The 15542-nt window shown below is 43.3% G+C and overlaps 1 protein-coding gene across 1 annotated transcript in view; it reads left to right on the top strand.

The window, feature by feature from the left end:
• Positions 1 to 15542, top strand: part of TBKBP1 (TBK1 binding protein 1) — a 694444-nt gene that overhangs the window by 245863 nt on the left and 433039 nt on the right. The window lies entirely within an intron of this gene.

The following is a 15542-nucleotide window of genomic DNA, read 5'->3' as shown; positions in this document are numbered from 1 at the left end:
ATTAGCATCAGGATATTCACATACTCCTTAGGCGCTCCTATTAAACACACTTTTCTCTTGCAAGGTGTATCCAGTCCACGGATTCATCCTTTACTTGTGGGATATTCTCATTCCCTAGAGGAAGTGGCAAAGAGAGCACACAGCAGAGCTGTCCATATAGCCCCCTCTAGCTCCACCCCCCAGTCATTCTCTTTGCCGGCTCTAAGCACTAGGGTCTCTCTACGGGCTGTTCCCACACAGGACTGAGGAGTACCAGAAAACTTCAGTTGGGGGGAACAGTTTGCAGGCTTGACTGCAATGAGGTATGTTCAGTCATTTATTTCTAGACAAGACTGAGATAATGCTAGAAGACTGACAAGATCCCCATGTGGGGAGGGTAAGCTATGTTCTGAGACTTAGTATAGAATTGAATGCTTACATGACAGGGCTAAATAGGCTGGTTGACACTAATGCAGGGCAATCGATTATTTATTTAAGAAATACTCGTTGGAGACACCTTTTTAAGCACTTTGGAGTGTTTTACTGGGGTTATTTTCCACATGGCATAAATTTAGTCACTTAGAAGTGATTTTTGTAGGCCTCACAACTCCGGAGTGGAGTGGGAGGGGCCTAATTTCGCGCCTCAGATGCGCACTTAGAATTGAGAGACTGTCTCATGCTGCTTCACATGGAGGGTCCAGCTGCTGATTGAGGGCCTAGAAGAAGCTTTATTTCCCCAAAACTGATCGCTAAGGGCAGGTAGGGCCACAGCAGTAAGCTGTGGCAAGGTGCTGTAGTTAATTAACCGGTTGTTGGCTTTAGGCTGCTCCGGTTTGGGCATTAAGGGGTTAATCATTCTGAAACTTGCTGTGCAATCATATTAAAGCCTTAGGTACATACTGTGAAAATTTCAAAAGGATTGGTGCATTTTTCACTGTTTTGTAAAATTGTGTGCTTTTTATTTCCTAAAGGCACAGTAACGTTTTTTTCAAATTGTGTTTTTTATTTGATTAAAGTGTTTTCCAAGCCTGCTTGTGTATGCTACTAGTCTGTTAAACATGTCTGACACTAAGGAAAATCCTTGTTCAATGTGTTTAGAAGCCATGGTGGAACCCCCTCTCAGAATGTGTCCCAATTGCACTAATATGTCTATACACTTTAAAGATCATATTGTTGCACTTAAAAGTGTGGCCCTAGATGATTCTCAGACTGAAGGTATAGGATAGTCCGCCTACCTCTCCCCATGTGTCACAACCAGTTACGCCCGCTCAAGAGATGCCTAGTACTTCTAGTGCGTCTGCCCCTATTACATTGCAACAACTAGCGACAGTCATGGATAATTCCCTTGCGGCCTTTTTGATGTCTGAGGGAGAAATTTCCGACTCAGGAAAGGTTTCTCATCAGGCAGAGTCAGATTCATTAGCGTTTAAATTTAAACTGGAACACCTCCGCGTATTGCTCAGGGAGGTATTAGCCACTCTGGATGATTGTGACCCTATGGTGGTCCCAGAGAAATTGTGTAAAATGGACAAGTACCTAGAGGTCCCTGTATACACTGATGCGTTTCCAATCCCTAAAAGGGTTGCGGATATTGTTACTAGGGAGTGGGATAGACCAGGTGTCCCTTTTGTCCCCCCCCCCCCTATTTTTAAGAAAATGTTCCCCATAACTGACCCCAGGCGGGACTCGTGGCAGACGGTCCCTAAGGTAGAGGGGGCTGTTTCTTCACTTGCTAAGCGCACAACCATACCAATTGAAGACAGTTGTGCTTTTAAAGATCCTATGGATAAAAAATTAGAAGGTTTACTTAAGAAAATTTTTGTTCAACAAGGTTTCCTTCTCCAACCTATTGCCTGCATTATTTCTGTAACTACTGCAGCTGCTTTCTGGTTTGAGGCGCTGGAGGAGTCGCTCCAGACGGAGACCTCATATGACGAAATTATGATAGAATTAAGGCTCTAAAGCTAGCTAATTCTTTTATCACAGACGCCGCCTTGCAATTAGCTAAGTTAGTGGCAAAAAATTCAGGTTTCGCCATTATGGCGCGCAGAGCGCTTTGGCTCAAGTCATGGTCGGCCGATGTGTCGTCAAAATCCAAATGATTAAATATCCCTTTCAAGGGAAAGACCCTTTTCGGGCCAGAATTGAAAGAGATTATTTCAGAAATCACCGGAGGAAAGGGCCATGCTCTCCCTCAGGACAAGCCCTTTAAGGCTAGAAACAAAGCTAATTTTCGTTCCTTTCGTAACTTCAGGAGCGGTCCGGCTTCAGCCTCTACAGCTGCAAAGCAAGAGGGTAACGCTTCACAGCCCAAGGCAACCTGGAAGCCTTACCAGGGCTGGAACAAGTGTAAACAGGCCAAAAAGCCTGCAGCTGTTACCAAGACAGCATGAAGGGGTAGCCCCCGATCCGGGACCGGATGTAGTAGGGGGCAGACTCTCTCTCTTCGCTCAGGCCTGAGCAAGAGATGTTCACGATCCCTGGGCATTAGAGATTGTTTCCCAGGGATATCTTCTAGAATTCAAGGACTCCCCTCCAAGGGGAAGTTTCCACATTTCTCGTCTGTCTACAGACCAGACAAAGAAAGAGGCATTCTTACGCTGTGTAGAAGATCTACATATGATGGGAGTGATATACCCAGTTCCAATTGCAGAACAAGGTCTGGGTTTTTACTCAAACCTGTTTGTGGTTCCCAAAAAAGAAGGAACTTTCAGACCAATCCTGGATCTAAAAATTCTAAACAGATTCCTTAGAGTCCCATCATTAAAGATGGAGACCATTCGGACAATCTTATCTATGATCCAGGAAGGTCAATATATGACTACCGTAGATCTAAAGGATGCGTACCTGCATATCCCTATCCACAAAGATCATCATCAGTTCCTCAGGTTCACTTTCCTAGGCAAGCATTACCAGTTTGTGGCTCTTCCATTCGGTTTAGCCACTGCTCCCAGAATTTTCACAAAGGTGCTAGGGTCCCTTCTGGCGCTTCTAAGACCGCGGGGCATAGCAGTGGCGCCTTATTTGGACGACATCTTAATTCAGGCGCCATCCTTTCAAAGAGCCAAGGCTCACACAGAGATTGTATTGGCCTTTCTGAGGTCTCACGGGTGGAAGGTGAACGTCAAAAAGAGTTCTCTGTCCCCACTCACAAGGGTTCCCTTCCTAGGAACACTAATAGATTCAGTAGAAATGAAAATATTTCTGACGAAGGTCAGAAAGTTGAAACTTTTAACTACTTGCCGAGTTCTTCATTCCATTCCTCGGCCATCTGTAGCTCAGTGCATGGAGGCAATCGGATTAATGGTAGCGGCAATGGACATAGTCCCTTTTGCTCGGATACACCTCAGACCACTGCAACTATGCATGCTCAAACAGTGGAATGGGGATTATGCAGATTTGTCTCCTCAAATTCAGTTGGACCAGGAGACCAGAGATTCTCTTCTCTGGTGGTTGTCTCAGGACCACCTGTCTCGGAATATGTTTCCGCAGGCCAGAGTGGGTCATTGTAACGACCGACGCCAGTCTGTTAGGCTGGGGTGCGGTCTGGGACTCCCTGAAAGCTCAGGGCTTATGGTCTCGGGAAGAAAAGCTTCTCCCGATAAACATTCTGGAACTGAGGGCGATATTCAACGCTCTTCAGGCATGGCCTCAAATAGCTGCGGCCAAATTCATCAGATTTCAGTCGGACAACATCACGACTGTAGCTGACATCAATCATCAAGGGGGAACAAAGAGTTCCCTAGCGATGACGGAAGTAACCAAGATAATCAGGTGGGCGGAGGATCACTCCTGCCATCTCTCAGCAATTCACATCCCAGGAGTAGACAACTGGGAGGCGGATTTTCTAAGTCGTCAGACTTTTCACCCGGGGGAGTGGGAACTCCACCCGGAGGTATTTGCCCAGCTGACTCAGCTATGGGGCACTCCAGAATTGGATCTGATGGCGTCCCGTCAGAACGCCAAACTTCCTCTCTACGGGTTCAGGTCCCGGGACCCCAAGGCGGTATTGATAGATGCTCTAGCAGCGCCTTGGTCCTTCAATCTGGCTTATGTTTTTCCACCGTTTCCTCTCCTCCCGCATCTGGTCGCCAGAATCAAGCAGGAGAAGGTTTCGGTGATTCTGATAGCGCCTGCGTGGCCACGCAGGACTTGGTATGCAGACCTAGTGGACATGTCATCTGTCCCACCATGGACACTGCCAATGAGGCAGGATCTTCTAATACAGGGTCCGTTCAAGCATCCAAATCTAGTTTCTCTACGTCTGACTGCTTGGAGATTGAACGCTTAATTCTATCAAAGCGTGGGTTCTCTGAGTCAGTTATAGATATTCTGATTCAGGCTAGAAAGCATGTCACCAGGAAAATCTACCATAAGATATGGCGAAATATCTTTGTTGGTGTGAATCCAAGGGTTACTCATGGAGTAAGATTAGGATTCCCAGGATATTGTCCTTTCTCCAAGAAGGATTGGAAGAAGAAGAAGGATTTTTATTTAAACTACAGTCACCACTGCACCCTATGGTTTCTCCTTTTTCTTCCTAACCTTTGGTCGAATGACTGGGGGGTGGAGCTAGAGGGGGAGCTATATGGACAGCTCTGCTGTGTGCTCTCTTTGCCACTTCCTGTAGGGAATGATAATATCCCACAAGTAAAGGATGAATCCGTGGACTGGATACACCGCAAGAGAAAGTAATTTATCAGGTAAGCATAAATTCTGTTTTTTGTAGACATACAGTTGTAATCAACATGATTCAACCCCCTTTGGAAATCAGGTTTTTTGTCAAAATTTACAGACTTTCAGCTCTTTGCAATGAACAAATCAAACAAAACCTCTTGAAATATCTGAACACAACGAATACTTCAAGTTGTTTCCCCCAAATGCTTCTTTTAATGAATTCTGCAGTCTCAAAATTAGTCAATCGCCTGAATAGAATCCCTCACAGCAGCACAAATATGCAAAACAGGTGTTGTCTCCAGCACACCTAATGCATCTAATCAAGGGTTTCATTAGTTGCACCAGGTGTGCTTGAGCTAGAACACATGAAATACCTGAACTGGCTAGGGATTTGTTGAGTGTCACGTTTGACTGCATGTTAGAAATATGGCTAAGTTAAAAGAAGGGTCCAAAACATTAAGAGAAGAGATCATCGCCCTTCATAAACAAGGAACGGAATACAAAATGATAGCGATGGCACTAGATATTCCTAGAGACACAGTTGGAAGCATAGTTTGCAAGTTTAAAGTTACAGTGCCTGGACAGGGCAGAAAATGGAAGCTATCAACAGCTGCAACCAGATTTCTGAGAAGGCAGGTTGAGAAAAATCCTTGAGTGACTGCAAAAGACCTGCAGCAAGACTTGGTGTCAACAGGCACTAAGGATTCAGATTGCACAGTAAGGTTTCCATGCCAGAATTCCAAGATGTACGCTATTACTGACCCAAAAGCACAAGAAAAGTCTGCTCCAATATGCTCAAAATCATATAAATAAGCCACAGAAGTTTTTTGATTCTATTCTGTGGAGCAATGAAACAAAACTGGATTTCTTTTTTAAGACACAATGAGTCCACGGATCATCTTAATTTCTAATGGGATATTCACCTCCTGGTCAGCAGGAGGAGGCAAAGAGCACCATAGCAGAGCTGTTAAATAGCCACTCCCTTCCCTCCCACTCCAGTAATTCTCTTTGCCTACGTTAGTGATAGGAAGAGGTAAAGTGAGGTGTTAGATTAGATTCTTCAATCAAGAGTTTATTTTTAAAGTAGTGCAAGATGTGCTGCTTTGTCCTAGGGTGTAGCCGTAGTCTTTTCAATAGGGCTTTGGTGGCTTTAAAGCAATGGGAACTTGTGGGACATAATTCTCATTGCGCCTCCCATACATTGATGCTGCCCTAATCCTGATAGCCTAAGTAAGATGACTCAGGGTTTATCTTTATCCACAGGGCTATGGGAGGGAGAGGACCTCTTAAACCTGCTGAGCTGCCCTGCTGTCGGGCAGATTTTAAAGGTAAGTGCTGACTTTTTTATTCTTTGTCTGAAGAAAAAGGATTCAGGACAGAGGAAGTGTAGCACTTTACTGGGACATATCTCTCATATATATATATATACACACACAGAGTATATATGTATATATATATATATATATATATATATATATATATATATATATATATATATATATATATATATATATATAGGGATTCTGTGACAGCATAGTATAAGCAGGCACTGGAGGAGATTAATCTGGGGGCTTATATAAACAAAGTATTCAATCACTTGGACCAAGCTGGACAAGAGGGCTCAGGAGGGCTGATTGATTGCTTGGTGTACTACCTAACATCAAAGACAATATGATGTGGTACTACTATTTGCCCCCAGGCTTAAAATGAAAAGTTCAGTTATCTCCCGGTGGCTTATCTCTAAAAAATTATAATGGCGACCGGGAGAGCGTGTGTGGTAACGCCCACGATGGTCGGGGTTATGTTTGGCGCCATTTTTGAGTGGGGCAATTTTCAATCTCTGGGCTTCACTGCAATGAGTAATCAGTTGAGTGTTATCACGCCCACGAGGGGCGGAGCTATGTTTGAGGTCTAGCACAGTACTAAATGCTTTCATTTATGTATGCACTACAGCTGCGCTCCGGATCTCTATAGGAACATGAAGTTTTAAGTGTGAATAAGTTTTATGGCATTTAAGTATTGGCACCTCAGCAAGTTTTAACTGTGGTGTAAGTCTTTATTATAAGAATTTCAACTGTTTATTTGTTTAATTCATTCTTTGTGACTTAGGATGGAACAAGAGCACACAAAAAATAAAGCTACTTTTTAAAATTTAAAGAGACAGTAAATTTTTATTGAAAAATGTCTCTATTTTCTGAACCTACTCCTTCTAAGGCATTTGCTGTTTAGGAGTCTGTTGACAATGGTCAATCTATGCCACAAATTTCTCCTATAGTGTCCAACAAAATGTTATGGCCCACATGCAGTGCCCTGCGCTTCCTCTCACACTCCACCTGGAGTTACTCTGCATTTCATACATTATATGTTTTTCCCACAAGGTAGAAAACATTTCTAGAGGAATTATTTTCAATCATTTAGGAAAATAGAAAATTGATTGATTCAATAGTTGCTATTCCGAATGGATTTTCCCTGTTACCTGAAAGAGGAAGATACTTCGGGATTATCTGAGAGAGAATTCTCAGACTCAGATGGAATAATATCTTTATTTGATGCTGAGGTTGTTTTTCTTTGTTTTTTAGCTTAAACACCTCCATTTGTTATTTCAGGAGGTTTTAGCTACCCTGGGCGACACCGATACTTTTGGTGTAATCTATCCTAGTGCATCCAGTAAATTATAAGGAATGAAAGTCTGCACTCCCTATATTTAAAAAGATGTTTCCCATAGCCGACTCAGCTAAAGAGGCTGGACAAACATTTCCTAGGGTGGAAGGAGTAGATTCCAGCTTAGCTAAGAGAACTACGATACTCTTAGAGGATAGTTGGATTTTTCAAAGGTCCTACGGACAAAAATTAGAAAAATCCAGGGTTTACAATGGCAACCAGCTGTGTACTTTGCTACCGTCACTAGTGCAACAGTATATTGGTTGGATGCGTTGTCTGATGCTACTAAGTCAGAAACTCCCCTGGATGAGATCCAGGATAGGATAAGAGCTTTCAAATTGGCTAATTCATTTGTTTCAAATTCTTCCCTTCAAGTTCTCAAACAGGTTTCTCTGTTCCAGTTCACAGAGCCTTATGGTTAGAGCCTTGTTCTACGGATATTTAAAAAGATGTTTCCCATAGCCGACTCAGCTAAGGAGGCTGGACAAACATTTCCTAGGGTGGAAGGAGTAGTTTCCAGCTTAGGTAAGAGAACTACTATACCCTTAGAGGATAGTTGGATTTTTCAAAGGTCCTACGGACAAAAATTAGAAAAATCCAGGGTTTACAATGGCAACCAGCGGTGTACTTTGCTACCGTCACTAGTGCAACGGTATATTGGTTGGATGCGTTGTCTGATGCTACTAAGTCAGAAACTCCCCTGGATGAGATCCAGGATAGGATAAGAGCTTTCAAATTGGCTAATTCATTTGTTTCAAATTCTTCCCTTCAAGTTCTCAAACAGGTTTCTCTGTTCCAGTTCACAGAGCCTTATGGTTAGAGCCTTGTTCTACGGATGTATGCTCTAAGTCTCTAAGCTTTTAGCGATTCCTTACAAGGGGACGACCTTGTTGGGACCTGGCTTGACGGAAATAATCACTTTTGAAATTTAAAGAATTTCAACCAAAAAAAAAAAAAAAAGTTGTAGTAGCCTGCTGTTGAATCTAAACAGCATGAAGGACATGTCCCCGATCCGGGACCGGATCTTGTAGGGGGCAGACTTTCCGTCTTCGCTCAGGCTTTGGTTCGAGATGTTCAGGATCCCTGGGCAATAGAAAATAGTGTAGGGAGGTGTGAAGTTGTAGTGCACTAAGTGAAAGGTATCAAACACCTTACTGAAACAACAGATCTTTTGTTCTGTTAAATGTAAACGGTAGACAAAAAGAGGGGAAGTAAGGGCGCTAAAAGCTTAAGATACCTCTTATAAGCTGACAAATATTTGTAAAATATAAATGACCAGGAACGCTAAATAAAATGTATATACAAATTTAATAAACAGTCAAAAAATGAAAAGTTAAAAATCAATCAAACATATATCTCTAAAACATCGGGACATCTCCCTGTATATCTATTGAAAGTGCACTGTGCCAATAAAACAAATATAACCATCTAAAAATATATTGCAATATGAAAAGTACCCATCAACCCGGGTTGTACTTTGACTTTCATATCCCCTGGCGGATAGTAGGAAAGAGGTTGCGTGCACAGCACTAAGAGCAATCTCCAACTGTATTTGTGACCATAGAGAGCCGACTCATATTCGGAGAACAGCGGAGTACCTTACAGGAATTCACAGTGGTTTCTGGTTGGCCGGATAGAGACGAGCCCCCGAGTCGGAAATAGTGACTTCAGACACCGAAACCTCGAGGAACACACACGAAGGCTAACTGACACAGACTGGCTACGGGTAAAACAATATACCAGACATCTGAGATAAGGTACAGACGTATTTAAGTTATATAAGACCGAAAACTACAATCTGAGACTTTGCTAATACTATAACGGCAATATCCTAAGGAGTGAACTTTCTATATATGCAGTCTCTACCACTTTATCGCACTCTGGCATTTAGATTGTTATATTTGTTTTATTGGCACAGTGCACTTTCAATAGATATACAGGGAGAGGTCCCGATGTTTTAGAGATATATGTTTGATTGATTTTTAACTTTTCATTTTTTGACTGTTTATTAAATTTGTATATACATTTTATTTAGCGTTCCTGGTCATTTATATTTTACAAATATTTGTCAGCTTATAAGAGGTATCTTAAGCTTTTAGCGCCCTTACTTGCCCTCTTTTTGTCTACCAATAGAAAATAGTGTCCCAGGGATACAAATTGGAGTTCAAAGGGTTTTCCTCCCAGAGGCAGGTTTCTGCTTTCAAGATTCTCTGCAGATCAGACAAAGGGAGAGGCATTCTTACACTGCGTAGGAGACCTCTCAGACCTGGGAGTGATTGTTCCAGTTCTAATACAGGTACAGGGTCTGGGTTTTTTATCCCAGTCTGTTGGTGGTTCCCAAACAAGAGGGAACCTTCAGACCACCTTTTAGGTTTCAAGAGTCTAAGCAGATTTCTTAGAGTTCCGTCCTTCAAGATGAAAACTATTTGCTCCATTCTTCCCTTGATCCAAGAGGGTCAATTTATGACAACAGTGGATTTAAAGGACGCGTACCTTCATGTGCCATTCTCGAGAATCGTCTCAAGTTCTAAGGTTTGCCTTTCTGGACAAACGCTTCCAGTTCGTGGCTCTTCCTTTCGGTCTTGCCACAGCTCTCAGAGTTTTCACAAAGGTTCTGGGATCGCTGTTGACGGTGCTTCGGTTACAGAGCATTGCAGTGGCGCCCTATCTGGACGACATCCTAGTCTAGGCGCCATCCTTTTGGCAAGTAAGATTTCACACGTACATGGTGTTATACTTCCTGCGATCTCACGGTGGAATGTAAATTTAGAAAAGAGTTCTTTAGTCCTAAGCACAAGGGTAACTTCCTTGGGAACCATAATAGATTCCATTTCTATGGAGATTTTTCTGACAGAATGTCAGGAAATCAGAGATTATCGATACTTGTTAGTCATTCAGTCCACTCCTTGGCTTTCAGTGGCTCAGTGCATGGAGATAATCGGGCTGATGGTGGCGGCAATGGACATCATCTCGTTTGCTCGGTTCTATATCAGACCTCTGCAGTTAAGCATGTTAAAGCAATGCATTGGAGATTATACAGATTTGTCTCCTCGAATAAAGCAGGAGAAAAGGGATTCTCTTCAATGGTGGTTGTCTCTGACTCATCTCTCCCAGGGAACATACTTTCGCAGACCGCCTTGGGTGATTGTGACAACAGACACCAGCCGTCTAGGATGGGAGCAGTCTGGGGCTCCCTAAGGGCTCAGGGGGTTTGGACTAAGCCAGAGTTAGGCCTCAGTTAGCCTTGGTTCAGTTTATCAGATTCCAGTCGGACAAAATAACGTCTGTGGCTTACATCAATAATCAGGGAGGAACGAGGAGTTCCTTACTGATGACAGAGGTATCCCATTCTTGCTGCCTGTAGTCGATCCACATCCCAGGGTTGGACAACTGGGAGGCGGACTTCCTGAGCAGGCAGACCTTTCTCCCAGGGGAGTGGGAACTCCATCCGGAGGTGTTTTGCAGCCTGATTCTCAGATGGGGTTAGCCGGAATTGGATCTCATAGCATCTTGGCAGAATGCCAAGCTTTCGAGGTTCAGATCGAGGTCAAGGGATCCTCAGGCGGCACTGATAGACACCCTTGGAATTTCATTCTTGCATACCTATTCCTTCATTTTGCTCTGCTTCCTCAAGTCATTGCCCGAATGAAGCAGGAGAGGGCGTCGGTGATCCTCATTGCCTGGCGTGACCTCGCAGGACTTGGTATGCAGACCTGGTGGACATGTCATCTCTTCCACCTTGGAGACTTCAGTAGAGGTAGGACCCTCTACTTCAAGGGCCCTTCTTTCATCCAAATTTAGTTCTCTGAAGTTGACTGCCTGGAGATTAAATGCTTAATTCCGTCCAGGCGTGGATTTTCTAAATCGGTCATTGAGACCTTGATTCAGGCTCGTGAGCCTGTTACTAGAAAGATTTACCACAAGATATGGCATAAATATCTACATTGGTGTGAATTCAAGGGCTACTCTTGGAGTAGAGTTAGGATTCCTAGAATTCTGTCTTTTCTCCAAGAAGGTTTGGAGAAGGGTTTATCAGCAAGTTCCTTAAAGGGTCAAATCTACCTTGTCGATTTGGTTACACTAGCGTCTGGCGGAGGTACCAGACTTTTGTCAGGATTAGACCTGTGTTCATGCCAGTTTCTCTTCCATGGAGTCTGAATTTAATTCTCAGAGTTCTGTAAGGGGCTCTGTTTGAGCCTATGCATTCCTTAGATATTAAGTTGTTATCTGGAAAGTTTTATTTCTTGTTGCTTTTCTTATGCTCAGAGAATATCAGAGCTCTCGGCATTACAGTATAAGTCTCCTTATCTTATTTTCCAGTCAGATAAGGTAGTTCTTACATACTAAATTAGGATTCTTCCTAAGGTTGTTTCTGATCGAAACATTATTCAGGAGATTGTTGTTCCTTCCTTGTGTCCTAATCCTCCTTCTCAGAAGGAAAGACTTCTGCACAATTTGGAAGTGGTCCGTGCTTTAAATTTTTACCTGCAGGCGACTAAAGGGACAGTCAAGTATAAATTAAACTTTCATTATTCAGATAGGACTTTTAATTTTAATTGACTTTCCAATTTACTTTTATCATCAAATTTGCTTTTTCTCCAACATAGGTGTGTCCGGTCCACGGCGTCATCCTTACTTGTGGGATATTCTCTTCCCCAACAGGAAATGGCAAAGAGCCCAGCAAAGCTGGTCACATGATCCCTCCTAGGCTCCGCCTACCCCAGTCATTCTCTTTGCCGTTGTACAGGCAACATCTCCACGGAGATGGCTTAGAGTTTTTTAGTGTTTAACTGTAGTTTTTATTATTCAATCAAGAGTTTGTTATTTTGAAATAGTGCTGGTATGTACTATTTACTCAGAAACAGAAAAGAGATGAAGATTTCTGTTTGTATGAGGAAAATGATTTTAGCAACCGTCACTAAAATCCATGGCTGTTCCACACAGGACTGTTGAGAGCAATTAACTTCAGTTGGGGGAACAGTGAGCAGTCTCTTGCTGCTTGAGGTATGACACATTCTAACAAGACGATGTAATGCTGGAAGCTGTCATTTTCCCTCTGGGATCCGGTAAGCCATGTTTATTACGATTGTAAATAAGGGCTTCAAAAAGGGCTTATTAAGACTGTAGACTTTTTTTGGGCTAAATCGATTGATTATTAACACATATTTAGCCTTGAGGAATCATTTTATCTGGGTATTTTGATATAATAATATCGGCAGGCACTGTTTTAGACACCTTATTCTTTAGGGGCTTTCCCAAAGCATAGGCAGAGCCTCATTTTCGCGCCGGTGTTGCGCACTTGTTTTTGAGAGGCATGGCATGCAGTCGCATGTGAGAGGAGCTCTGATACTTAGAAAAGACTTTCTGAAGGCGTCATTTGGTATCGTATTCCCCTTGGGGCTTGGTTGGGTCTCAGCAAAGCAGATACCAGGGACTGTAAAGGGGTTAAAGTTCAAAACGGCTCCGGTTCCGTTATTTTAAGGGTTAAAGCTTCCAAATTTGGTGTGCAATACTTTTAAGGCTTTAAGACACTGTGGTGAAAATTTGGTAAATTTTGAACAATTCCTTCATGTTTTTTCGCATTTGCAGTAATAAAGTGTGTTCAGTTTAAAATTTAAAGTGACAGTAACGGTTTAATTTTAAAACGTTTTTTGTACTTGTTATCAAGTTTATGCCTGTTTAACATGTCTGAACTACCAGATAGACTGTGTTCTGAATGTGGGGAAGCCAGAATTCCTATTCATTTAAATAAATGCGATTTATGTGACAATGACAATGATGCCCAAGATGATTCCTCAAGTGAGGGGAGTAAGCATGGTACTGCATCATTCCCTCCTTCGTCTACACGAGTCTTGCCCACTCAGGAGGCCCCTAGTACATCTAGCGCGCCAATACTCCTTACTATGCAACAATTAACGGCTGTAATGGATAATTCTGTCAAAAACATTTTAGCCAAAATGAACACTTATCAGCGTAAGCGCGACTGCTCTGTTTTAGATACTGAAGAGCATGACGACGCTGATATTAATATTTCTGAAGGGCCCCTAACTCAGTCTGATGGGGCCAGGGAGGTTTTGTCTGAGGGAGAAATTACTGATTCAGGGAACATTTCTCAACAAGCTGAACCTGATGTGATTGCATTTAAATTTAAGTTGGAACATCTCCGCATTCTGCTTAAGGAGGTATTATCCACTCTGGATGATTGTGACAAGTTGGTCATCCCAGAGAAACTATGTAAAATGGACAAGTTCCTAGAGGTGCCGGGGCTCCCAGAAGCTTTTCCTATACCCAAGCGGGTGGCGGACATTGTTAATAAAGAATGGGAAAGGCCTGGTATTCCTTTCGTCCCTCCCCCCATATTTAAAAAATTGTTTCCTATGGTCGACCCCAGAAAGGACTTATGGCAGACAGTCCCCAAGGTCGAGGGAGCGGTTTCCACTTTAAACAAACGCACCACTATACCCATAGAGGATAGTTGTGCTTTCAAAGATCCTATGGATAAAAAATTAGAAGGTTTGCTTAAAAAGATGTTTGTTCAGCAGGGTTACCTTCTACAACCAATTTCATGCATTGTCCCTGTCGCTACAGCCGCATGTTTCTGGTTCGATGAGCTGATAAAGGCGGTCGACAGTGATTCTCCTCCTTATGAGGAGATTATGGACAGAATCAATGCTCTCAAATTGGCTAATTCTTTCACCCTAGACGCCACTTTGCAATTGGCTAGGTTAGCGGCTAAGAATTCTGGGTTTGCTATTGTGGCGCGCAGAGCGCTTTGGTTGAAATCTTGGTCGGCTGATGCGTCTTCCAAAAACAAGCTACTTAACATTCCTTTCAAGGGGAAAACGCTGTTTGGCCCTGACTTGAAAGAGATTATCTCGGATATCACTGGGGGTAAGGGCCACGCCCTTCCTCAGGATCGGCCTTTCAAGGCAAAAAATAAACCTAATTTTCGTCCCTTTCGTAGAAACGGACCAGCCCAAAGTGCTACGTCCTCTAAGCAAGAGGGTAATACTTCTCAAGCCAAGCCAGCTTGGAGACCAATGCAAGGCTGGAACAAGGGAAAGCAGGCCAAGAAACCTGCCACTGCTACCAAGACAGCATGAAATGTTGGCCCCCGATCCGGGACCGGATCTGGTGGGGGGCAGACTCTCTCTCTTCGCTCAGGCTTGGGCAAGAGATGTTCTGGATCCTTGGGCGCTAGAAATAGTCTCCCAAGGTTATCTTCTGGAATTCAAGGGACTTCCCCCAAGGGGGAGGTTCCACAGGTCTCAGTTGTCTTCAGACCACATAAAAAGACAGGCATTCTTACATTGTGTAGAAGACCTGTTAAAAATGGGAGTGATTCATCCCGTTCCATTAAGAGAACAAGGGATGGGGTTCTACTCCAATCTGTTTATAGTTCCCAAAAAAGAGGGAACGTTCAGACCAATCTTAGATCTCAAGATCTTAAACAAGTTTCTCAAGGTTCCATCGTTCAAGATGGAAACCATTCGAACTATTCTTCCTTCCATCCAGGAAGGTCAATTCATGACCACGGTGGATTTAAAGGATGCGTATCTACATATTCCTATCCACAAGGAACATCATCGGTTCCTGAGGTTCGCATTCCTGGACAAACATTACCAGTTCGTGGCGCTTCCTTTCGGATTAGCCACTGCTCCAAGGATTTTCACAAAGGTACTAGGGTCCCTTCTAGCTGTGCTAAGACCAAGGGGCATTGCTGTAGTACCTTACTTGGACGACATTCTGATTCAAGCGTCGTCCCTTCCTCAAGCAAAGGCTCACACGGACATTGTCCTGGCCTTTCTCAGATCTCACGGATGGAAAGTGAACGTGGAAAAGAGTTCTCTATCTCCGTCAACAAGGGTTCCCTTCTTGGGAACAATAATAGACTCCTTAGAAATGAGGATTTTTCTGACAGAGGCCAGAAAAACAAAACTTCTAGACTCTTGTCGGATACTCCATTCCGTTCCTCTTCCTTCCATAGCTCAGTGCATGGAAGTGATCGGGTTGATGGTAGCGGCAATGGACATAGTTCCTTTTGCACGCATTCATCTAAGACCATTACAACTGTGCATGCTCAGTCAGTGGAATGGGGACTATACAGACTTGTCTCCGAAGATACAAGTAAATCAGAGGACCAGAGACTCACTCCGTTGGTGGCTGTCCCTGGACAACCTGTCACGAGGGATGACATTCCGCAGACCAGAGTGGGTCATTGTCAC

The sequence above is a fragment of the Bombina bombina genome, chromosome 1 (genome assembly GCF_027579735.1).
Source record: "Bombina bombina isolate aBomBom1 chromosome 1, aBomBom1.pri, whole genome shotgun sequence".
In the NCBI taxonomy this organism is placed as follows: domain Eukaryota; kingdom Metazoa; phylum Chordata; class Amphibia; order Anura; family Bombinatoridae; genus Bombina; species Bombina bombina.
The sequence above is the reverse complement of the archived record's forward strand: the minus strand, read 5'-3'. Positions and strand labels throughout refer to the sequence as shown.